General features: G+C 40.3%; 1 non-coding gene across 1 annotated transcript; it reads right to left on the bottom strand.

The window, feature by feature from the left end:
- Nucleotides 1-3,646: 3,646 nt before the first annotated feature.
- LOC112739301 (small nucleolar RNA R71) lies at nt 3,647-3,750 on the bottom strand. Its single transcript, XR_003170233.1, has one exon. It is a non-coding gene; the product is annotated as a small nucleolar RNA R71 (small nucleolar RNA).
- Between the last annotated feature and the right edge of the window lie 7,995 nt (nt 3,751-11,745).

Raw genomic sequence — 11,745 nt, forward strand, 5'->3', positions numbered from 1 at the left:
ACCACTATCCTATTTTATGTTTTATTTATCTTTTACTTATCAATTCATAAAATCAGTTGAATTCGCCTGACTGAGATTTACAAGGTGACCATAGCTTGCTTCATACCGACAATCTCCGTGGGATCGACCCTTACTCACGTAAGGTTTATTACTTGGACGACCCAGTGCACTTGCTGGTTAGTTGTACGAAGTTGTGAAACAAAATTAAGAATATGAACGTGCGTATGAAGTTTTTAGCACCGTTACCAAGGAAGTAAAGATCACAATTTGGCACAACATATCACATTGTCGGTTCAACTGCCAACCCGACACATCTCCATGGAGACGTCGCCCTTCGGATTACTCATATGGGAACCCACGAGATATAGTGTCTGGATCACTGTCCAGGTACCGGCGCCTGCTCGCCTATAGGTCCGAAGGGATGTGAGCGGGATACTCTTGCCACAGACTGATGCCAAGGCATCTTAGGCTAGTTTCACTAGCATTTTTCTGTTAGTTTTAGTTGTTTTATGCATTTTCTTGAGCTTAAAGTAACCAAGAATGGTTAAATGAATAACAAAGCAATGAACCATCCAAACAGTATGATTTTGATGCAAATTCCATGAGTTTTTAGTTATATTACTTGAATGCTATGAATGGAAGATTCTCATGAAAATTTGCAAGACTTTGATGCAGTTGTTTGGATGATTTCAGGAAAGAAGAGGCTAGGCAAGGAAGCAACAAAAATCAATAAAGGAAGCTTGAATATCACATGTGGAGTTTAAGCTCCAGTTTAAGCTTAAACTGGAGCTTAAACGCCAAAATCATGAAAGCTGAGGAAAGGGTGAAAGTGGCGTTTAACCTCCAGTTTAACCTTAAACTGGAAGTTAAACGCCAGAAATGGGAAATGCACCAGGGAGCCATTTCCACGTTTAAGCTCCAGTTTGACCTTAAACTGGAGCTTAAACGTGTTCGACCAAGTTTTCACCTCCAGGGTTGCTTTCTCCTCTTCCACGTTTAAGCTCCAGTTTAACCTTAAACTGGAGCTTAAACGTGTTCGACACCTCCAGGGCTACCTTTCTCCTCTTCCACGTTTAAGCTCCAGTTTAACCTTAAACTGGAGCTTAAACGTGTGACACCTCCAGGGCTACCTTTCTCCTCTTCCACGTTTAAGCTCCAGTTTAACCTTAAACTGGAGCTTAAACGTGTGACACCTCCAGGGCTACCTTTCTCCTCTTCCACGTTTAAGCTCCAGTTTAACCTTAAACTGGAGCTTAAACGTGTTCGACCTCCAGGGCTGCCTTTCCTATCTCCACGTTTAAGCTTCAGTTTAACCTTAAACTGAAGCTTAAACGTGTTCGACTATGTTCGACCTCCAGGGCTGCCTTCTTCCATTTCCACGTTTAAGCTTCAGTTTAACCTTAAACCGAAGCTTAAACGTGCTTCCACAAAAGGCATCACTGGAAGTGTCTGGCGTTTAAGCTGCAGTTTAAGCTTAAACTGCAACTTAAACGCCACTATTGGAAAAGGTTTCTGGGCCAAAAATATTGCAGTTTAAGTTAGCTTTTGAGCACAAACATTAACTTAAACTTACTCTGGTATGAAACCCAATTGAATATCATGGTTTATGGGATTGGGCCTGAAGGATTGATGAGTCTGGAATTTCAATTTGTTGAGTCATGTGTCATTACTTGATTATCACTAAGTTGGCTCAATGAATGTTACAGAATGTGGATCAGCAGCCTCATCAAGATTATGGATCATAAACCCAAAGCAAAAGGAAGGCAGGGAGAGGCCTCAAAGCCCAAGAAACACAACGGAAGCTCAATATAGAAAGTGTATAAATAGGATAGAATTTAAGTGAGGACGGACTTTTACCTTTCATTTGGCTAGTTTTCATACCTTTGTAATTGAATTCAGAGCTATGACTCACTAAACCCCCTTTCATTGGGTTAGGGAGCTCTATTGTAATTCAATGAATCAATAATAGTTTATCTTCTTCTTCAATCTTTTCTCTTGAATTTTGTTAGAAAGCTTCTCGATCTAATTCCATTGGGTAGTTGTCTTGGGAAAGAAACTACCCATAATTGGAATCCTTCGGAACCTTGGGAAAGGAATGGAGGATTCATGCTAGAGAAGCTTTCTCACAGTGAATTGGATTGGGGTTTGGATGGATATTGTGACATGTAATCCTACCAAATTGTGGTTCATGAAACTGTGTGGTATAATCAATGATCGAGCATCATCTCTTCTTATGAACATTTAAACCAAGGGATTGGGAATTTGTTTGTTTTTAGAGAGAATTGGTGAGCCAAGGGATTGGGATCCAATCATATAAGATTGCCAAGCAAAATTCAATGAACGCATTGGTTGAGGAAGAGATAAACATGTTTTGATTCGGAGATCTCAATATCTTCTATAACCCAATGAATTCCCCATTTCTGATTTCCACTTTCTCTTTACATTCTGCAACTCAATTCATGCAATCACCCCCATTCCCTTTTAATTTCAGCAATTTAGCTTCTGCTCTTTAATTCATGCAATTTAAGATTCCGCCATTTCAATTTCTTGCCATTTACGTTTCCCGCCAATTTTACATTCCGCAATTCTCATCTAATTCTTGATTCCGCTCAACTAGACACACTTCTAATCCGAATTGCTCATTCAACCAATCCTTGTGGGATTCGACCTCACTCTATTGTGAGTTTTTACTTGACGATAACTGGTGCACTTGCCGGAAGGAATTTTGCCGATCGTGCAATTTCCTAAATCGTGGCATAACTAGTTTATGCGCATCAAGTTTATGGCGCCGTTGCCGGGGATTGGTTTTCGATTGACAATTCTCCAATTGGAAGTTAACTAGATTGAGCATTTTTTTTTTGCTTTGTTAATTCAGTTCAAGTTATTTGTTGAATTTTAATTTCTGCACTCTGTTACATGCTTTCTTTCTTTATGCCTTTAAATTCAAGCAACTAACTCACTGACTCACTAACTATTTGAATTAATTCCTCAACTGCTCTAACCATACTCTTCCATTAACCAAGAGTATTTTACTTGTTTGTTGCCTGTGCTGTGTTCTTGTATGACAGGTAGGAGAGGAGAGACATCAACTCCTCCATATACCGAACCAGAGAGGACCCTTCATAGACTTAGAAGGGAAGCAAGAGGGAAGAGAGTACTGGGAGAAGAAGAATCTGAAGGAGAATCTGAGGACAATTTTGAGGAAGCTCTAGATCTCAACATGGAAAGAGAAGTTCATAACCATGGGAGAGCTGATGGAAACAATGCCATTCCCGAGAGGAGGGTTCTTGGTTCATACATAAACCCAACATCTGGGAATTGTGGTAGCAGCATTCAGAAACCACCCATTCAGGCCAACAATTTTGAGCTCAAACCACAGCTAATATCACTTGTGGAGAATCATTGTTCATTTGGAGGGAGTGCTAATGAAGACCCAAACCAACATCTCACAAAATTCCTGAGAATTTGCGACACTGTGAAGTCCAATGGAGTCCAGGAAGATGCCTATAAACTGCTTTTGTTCCCATTTTCCCTTAGGGACAAGGCAGCTAAGTGGCTGGAATCATTCCCAAGGGGGAGCCTAACAACATGGGATGAGGTGGAAAGCAAGTTTCTGGCACGTTTCTACCCCCCACAAAAGGTCAATAGGCTTCGATCTGAAGTTCAGACTTTTAGACAACAAGATGGTGAAACTCTCTACGAGGCATGGGAGAGGTTCAAGGATTTGACAAGGAAATGCCCACCAGACATGTTCCATGACTGGGTGCAATTGCACATTTTCTATGATGGACTTTCTTATAAATCAAGGAAGGCTGTAGACCATTCATCAGGAGGTTCATTGAACAGGAAGAAGACTGTGGAAGAAGCCATTGAAGTGATTGAGACAGTGGCTGAGAATGAGTACTACTATGCATCAGAGAGACACAACACTAAGGGAGTCATGGAGCTGAACCATGTTGATACAATCCTAGCCCAAAACAAGGTGTTTGCCAAGCAACTAGCAGAGCTCACCAGGAAATTAGAAACAAAGCAAGTGGCTGCGATACACACACAAGATCAAGAGGAAGAAAGCACTGAAGGAGGTGATTGGGAAGAGGCCAATTATGTAGGAAATCAACAAAGGCAACCATATGATCCACATTCCAACACTTACAACACAGGCTGGAAAAACCACCCAAACTTTGGGTGGGGGAACCAGCAAAACCAACATAACAAGTCCACATACCAAAACCCCAACCAAAGAGCATACCAAGCCACACAAAACACTTACTCCCAACCATCATATCAAGGCCAAAATAATCGACCTACCCAACCTAATCCGAACCAACAATTTCAAGATCAATTAAACAGGATAGAAGGAATGCTTGCAACCATGGGTCAAGACATAACCGAATTGAAAGCTTTTAAGGAAGAAGTAATTTCCAACTTGCAAAACCAAGGAGCTGCCATCCAGAAGTTAGAAAATCAAATTGGGTATTTGTATAAGCAAATCCCTGGGCCAAGTGTTTCTCATGCTGCCAAGGCTATTGCAAGGGAAGAATGTAAAGCCATAACCCTCAGAAGTGGAAAAAAGCTAAAGGAGATCTCAAGTGAACCCACAGAGGATGAAGCAAAGGAAAATGTGAGAGACAAGGAACAGGGACAATCCTTTACACCGTCTGCAACAAGAGAAAAAGAAAAAGAGGTCCTGAAGCCGTATACACCCAAAGCACCATATCCTCAACGTTTGATGAAAGGTGAAAAGGATGGCCACTTCTCCAGATTTTTGGAGATTTTCAAGAAGCTTCAAATCAACATTCCGTTTGCTGAGGCAATAGAGCAAATGCCACTCTATGCAAAATTCTTAAAGGAATTAATGATCAAAAAGAGAAGCTGGAGAAATGAGGAAACTGTGTTGTTGACTGAAGAATGCAGTGCCATCATTCAACACAAATTGCCTCAGAAACTGAAGGATCCAGGCAGTTTTCAAATCCCCTGCATCATAGGAGAAGTCATGGTGGAGAAGGCCTTGTGTGACTTAGGGGCCAGTATCAATTTGATGTCTCTAACAATGATGAGAAGAATGGAGATTGAGGAAGCCAAACCAACAAGAATGGCCCTCCAATTGGCAGATCGAACCTTTAAATTCCCTCATGGGATAGTTGAAGATTTGTTGGTAAAAGTGGGAGATTTCATATTCCCTGCCGATTTTGTGGTATTAGATATGGAGGAAGAAGCCGAAGCTTCAATAATTCTGGGAAGACCCTTCCTGGCTACTGCAGGGGCCATCATAGATGTCCAAAAGGGTGAGCTCACTCTTAGACTGCATGATGAGCAATTGGTGTTTAACGTATTCAAGGCAATGAGCTATCCATCAGAATCACTAAAGGAATGCATGAGGGTGGATGTAGTGGACATTGCAGTACAAGAAACCTTTGAGGAAACAGCAAAGGAAGTGGCAGAGGAGGAGTTCACCAAGGATATTGAAGATAGTGACATCAAGGCTGCTGAAACAACCATGCCAAGCATGCCAGATAGAGTGAAAGAAGAGAAGGAAGCACCAAAACCTGAGCTCAAAGCATTGCCCTCTAATCTCAAGTATGCATACTTGGGTAGTAATGAGAGCTATCCTGTTATCATTAGCGCTGCCCTGAGCCAAGAACAGGAAGAAAAATTGATCAATGTGCTACAAACTCATCAAGACGCCATTGGATGGACCCTAGCTGATTTGAAGGGGATAAGTTCATCCATATGCATGCATAAAATCTTGTTAGAAGAGGATGCTAGACCCTACATTCAAGCTCAGAGAAGATTGAATCCTGTCATGAAAGAAGTGGTACAAAAGGAGGTCATGAAGTTATGGCAGGCAGGGGTAATCTACCCCATTTCTGATAGCCCATGGGTTAGTCCCATCCATGTAGTGCCCAAGAAAGGTGGCATAACTGTGGTGCCAAATGAGAGGAACAAACTCATACCCACAAGAACTGTCACTGGGTGGAGGATGTGCATAGACTACAGGAAGCTCAATGAAGCCACCAGAAAAGATCATTTCCCACTCCCATTCATGGATCAGATGCTTGAAAGGCTTGCAGGACATGCTTACTATTGCTTTCTGGATGGATACTCAGGCTATAATCAAATAGTAGTTGATCTTAGAGATCAAGAGAAAACATCATTTGTTTGTCCATATGGAGTTTTTGCTTATAGACGCATGCCCTTTGGATTGTGCAATGCACCTGCCACTTTCCAAAGATGCATGCTGTCCATCTTTTCAGACATGATTGAAAAATTTATTGAGGTTTTCATGGATGATTTTTCTGTGTTTGGAGATTCTTTTCCTAGCTGCCTACACCACCTTGCCTTGGTGCTTAAGAGATGCCAAGAGACCAACCTAGTATTAAACTGGGAAAAGTGTCATTTCATGGTCACAGAAGGAATAGTCCTTGGCCACAAAATCTCGAATAGAGGCATTGAGGTGGACAGAGCTAAGGTGGAACTCATTGAAAAATTACCTCCACCAAGTAATGTCAAGGCAATTAGGAGTTTTTTGGGACACGCTGGCTTTTACAGAAGGTTTATTAGAGACTTTTCTAAAATAGCCAAACCTTTGAGTAACTTGCTTGTCTCTGATACACCCTTTGTATTTGATAAAAATTGCATGATAGCCTATGAACTTTTGAAGCAAAAACTTTCCTTTGCACCTATCATTGCCCCACCTGATTGGAACTTACCTTTTGAACTGATGTGTGATGCATCAAACCTTGCTGTTGGGGCAGTGTTAGGACAAAGGAAAGACAATTTGGTACATGTGATTTATTATGCCAGTAAGGTCTTGAATGATAACCAAAGGAATTACACAACCACTGAAAAAGAACTCTTGGCAATAGTCTTTGCATTTGACAAATTTAGATCCTATCTCATTGGATCTAAAGTCATTGTCTTCACTGATCATTCAGCTTTAAAATACTTACTTGCTAAACAAGAATCCAAACCAAGACTTATTAGATGGGTTCTTTTGTTGCAGGAATTTGACATTGAAATCAAAGACAAGAAGGGTGTAGAGAACAAGGTGGCAGACCATTTATCAAGGATACCATGTGAAGAAGGAAGCGCACAAAGCACACATATAAATGAGTGCTTTCCTGATGAACAACTCATGGTAATTCACAAAGCACCCTGGTTTGCAGACATAGCGAACTTCAAGGCCACTGGGAGTTTGCCGTTGGAATTTAATAAGCATCAAAGGAAGAAATTGGTAAATGATGCCAAATACTTCATCTGGGACGAACCATACTTGTTCAAAAAATGTTCGGATGGCATACTCAGAAGATGCATATCAGAGGAAGAAGGAAGGGAAGTCTTATGGGACTGCCATGGCTCCACTTATGGAGGACATTTTGCAGGAGAAAGAACAGCAGCTAAGGTGTTGCAGTGTGGTTTTTATTGGCCCACTATCTTCAAAGATGCAAAGGAACTAGTGAAGCACTGCCATGAATGCCAGAAAGCGGGGAACCTGCCAAGAAGAAATGAAATGCCACAACAATTCATTCTGGAACTTGAATTGTTTGATGTATGGGGGATAGATTTCATGGGACCCTTTCCCACCTCATACTCAAATAATTACATCCTTGTGGCAGTAGACTATGTCTCCAAATGGGTTGAAGCAATAGCAACTCCAACCAATGATAATAAGGTAGTCATGAACTTCCTCAGAAAACACATTTTTTGCCGTTTTGGGGTTCCAAGAACAATCATCAGTGATGGAGGAAGCCACTTCTGCAACAAACCATTAGAGGCATTGCTTCTAAAATATGGAGTCAAACACAAGGTAGCCACACCATACCATCCACAGACGAGTGGGCAAGCCGAAATATCTAATAGGGAACTCAAAAGAATCCTGGAAAAGACTGTGGGAACTTCAAGGAAGGACTGGTCGATTAAGCTAGATGATGCTCTTTGGGCATATAGGACAGCTTTCAAGACACCAATTGGAATGTCTCCTTACCAACTAGTATATGGAAAAGCTTGCCATTTGCCACTGGAGTTGGAGCACAAGGCATTCTGGGCCTTGAAACTCTTGAACTTGGACAGCAAAGCTGCTGGAGAAAGAAGGATGTTGCAAATTCAAGAGTTGGAAGAATTCAGAGCTGAAGCTTATGAGAATGCAAAAATTTACAAAGAAAGAGCAAAGAAGAAGCATGACAGCAACATAGCCCCAAGGAAATTTGAGGAGGGACAAAAAGTATTGCTCTACAATTCTAGGCTGAAGCTATTTCCAGGGAAGCTAAAATCAAGGTGGTTTGGACCATTCCTTGTCACCAAGGTCTCCCAATATGGACAAATAGAAATCATGGAAGAAAAGTCACAACGAACCTTCATTGTGAATGGTCAAAGACTCAAACATTACTTGGGAGATGTGGAGGAGAAGGACAAAGTTAAATATCACCTCAACTGAGGCAGCTGACCGTCAAGCTAATGACGTTAAAAAAGCGCTTGTTGGGAGGCAACCCAACCTGAGGTAATACTACCTTGCTGTTTCTTTTATTTGTTTCAATAAAAAGGTGAAGTAGTTTCTGTGCATTGCAAGGAATTAAGTTTGGTATTTCACACCAAACAATGAATTCGTGGATCAATAATTCAAAGGGGAATGTGTGACTCCAAGTTTGGTGTTCCACCACACAGATTAACTGAACACAACAACCTTTGAATTATATGAAAGGAACAACCATTCTAAGCAATCACAGAAATGCTTAAAATCCTTAGTAGCAACTTCATTCCAAAGAGTATTCAAGAACTCAAAGAGCAGAGGAGTAAGTAGAAGACTAAGTTTGGTGTTCACACACCAACTTAAGACTCAGACACTTACCCATACATAGTTGAGCTAACCACTCAAGTGCTTGAGAAGCAAGCAACTTCATCACTCTTGCAGGAAAGGAAACAAGGATCTTAGAAAGAGCATGAAACAACAACTAGGAGAAGAAGGAGAAATCAAATTGTTTCCTGGCAACAAAGAGAAAACAAGGAATTTCACAAGGTGGTATTGTTCCTTGACAATTCTTTAAAAAGGGCAAACAAAAGCATGCTTGTTCTGATTTAAACTGTAATTGTTGAATCTTTCTGGAATGAAAGTCTCTAGTATGTTTGTCTGTTTATTGCTTTGAATAAAGTGAATGCCTAGATGTTTGGATATAACTTCACCTTCTTAAACAAGTGCTTGCCATGCTTGTTCTGTTTCCAAAAATAAAAGAAAAGTTTGAACAAAAGTAACTTGGCTCAATTAGTGACAAATCAAGTAGAATTAAGTGGTGGTATGCATGCTTGATTGTTTAGTCAGATCACTGGAAATAGAGTGTAGAATTATCATTTTTTGTGTAGAAATTGAAAACTGTCTATGGATCTTGATGAATAAATGTCTTTGGCCATGAAAAAGAAAGAAAAAGAAGAAGAAAAAGCCACTGAAAAAGGGCAACCAAAAAGCAAAAAAAATTGAGAAAATAAGCTAGGCACCAATGGTTTGAACTTCTGAGACAAATGCCTGTGGTGTTTATGTATTTAGGATATGCTTGGATGAATAGGTTCTGAGGAGTGTTTCAACACTCGGTAACTTGGGTTAACTAACCCGGGATTATCAACCAAAAATCCATTATCAAGAACAACCTAAATACAAAACATTTAGTCACACAAAGAGGTGCTGGGCACCAATGTCTCAAGAAGAAATGTGAACTAAAATGCCTGGAGTGGATATGTGTAGTGCAGTGATAAGAAAAAGAAAATGCCAAAGGCTTGTGCAACACATGACACTAAGCAAACAAGGATCAAAGGAGCTCTAAGAAAAAGAAAAGAAAAACAAAGAAGAGAAAAGTGCCAAGGACATAAGAGTAACAAGAGGCCATAGCAGTGTTTGATGGATGCAATGAAAAAGTGATAATCTTACCTGATAAGAATGAAAAAGTGATACTGCAACTTTCTGCATAAAACCCTTCTGATGAACTTCAAGTGCTTACTAATGTAGCCAATTTAATTGCTTTCTGTTTCATACTTTCTTCTCAAATAACTCAGCACTTTCTTAGGGACAAGCAAGTATTAAGTTTGGTGTTGTGATGCCAAGGCATCTTAGGCTAGTTTCACTAGCATTTTTCTGTTAGTTTTAGTTGTTTTATGCATTTTCTTGAGCTTAAAGTAACCAAGAATGGTTAAATGAATAACAAAGCAATGAACCATCCAAACAGTATGATTTTGATGCAAATTCCATGAGTTTTTAGTTATATTACTTGAATGCTATGAATGGAAGATTCTCATGAAAATTTGCAAGACTTTGATGCAGTTGTTTGGATGATTTCAGGAAAGAAGAGGCTAGGCAAGGAAGCAACAAAAATCAATAAAGGAAGCTTGAATATCACATGTGGAGTTTAAGCTCCAGTTTAAGCTTAAACTGGAGCTTAAACGCCAAAATCATGAAAGCTGAGGAAAGGGTGAAAGTGGCGTTTAACCTCCAGTTTAACCTTAAACTGGAAGTTAAACGCCAGAAATGGGAAATGCACCAGGGAGCCATTTCCACGTTTAAGCTCCAGTTTGACCTTAAACTGGAGCTTAAACGTCTTCGACCAAGTTTTCACCTCCAGGGTTGCTTTCTCCTCTTCCACGTTTAAGCTCCAGTTTAACCTTAAACTGGAGCTTAAACGTGTTCGACACCTCCAGGGCTACCTTTCTCCTCTTCCACGTTTAAGCTCCAGTTTAACCTTAAACTAGAGCTTAAACGTGTGACACCTCCAGGGCTACCTTTCTTCTCTTCCACGTTTAAGCTCCAGTTTAACCTTAAACTGGAGCTTAAACGTGTTCGACCTCCAGGGCTACCTTTCTCCTCTTCCACGTTTAAGCTCCAGTTTAACCTTAAACTGGAGCTTAAACGTGTTCAACCTCCAGGGCTGCCTTTCCTATCTCCACGTTTAAGCTTCAGTTTAACCTTAAACTGAAGCTTAAACGTGTTCGACTATGTTCGACCTCCAGGGCTGCCTTCTTCCATTTCCACGTTTAAGCTTCAGTTTAACCTTAAACTGAAGCTTAAACGTGCTTCCACAAAAGGCATCACTGGAAGTGTCTGGCGTTTAAGCTGCAGTTTAAGCTTAAACTGCAACTTAAACGCCACTATTGGAAAAGGTTTCTGGGCCAAAAATATTGCAGTTTAAGTTAGCTTTTGAGCACAAACATTAACTTAAACTTACTCTGGTATGAAACTCAATTGAATATCATGGTTTATGGGATTGGGCCTGAAGGATTGATGAGTCTGGAATTTCAATTTGTTGAGTCATGTGTCATTACTTGATTATCACTAAGTTGGCTCAATGAATGTTACAGAATGTGGATCAGCAGCCTCATCAAGATTATGGATCATAAACCCAAAGCAAAAGGAAGGCAGGGAGAGGCCTCAAAGCCCAAGAAACACAACGGAAGCTCAATATAGAAAGTGTATAAATAGGATAGAATTTAAGTGAGGACGGACTTTTACCTTTCATTTGGCTAGTTTTCATACCTTTGTAATTGAATTCAGAGCTATGACTCACTAAACCCCCTTTCATTGGGTTAGGGAGCTCTATTGTAATTCAATGAATCAATAATAGTTTATCTTCTTCTTCAATCTTTTCTCTTGAATTTTGTTAGAAAGCTTCTCGATCTAATTCCATTGGGTAGTTGTCTTGGGAAAGAAACTACCCATAATTGGAATCCTTCGGAACCTTGGGAAAGGAATGGAGGATTCATGCTAGAGAA

Source organism: Arachis hypogaea, chromosome 13 (assembly GCF_003086295.3).
Source record: "Arachis hypogaea cultivar Tifrunner chromosome 13, arahy.Tifrunner.gnm2.J5K5, whole genome shotgun sequence".
Taxonomy (NCBI): domain Eukaryota; kingdom Viridiplantae; phylum Streptophyta; class Magnoliopsida; order Fabales; family Fabaceae; genus Arachis; species Arachis hypogaea.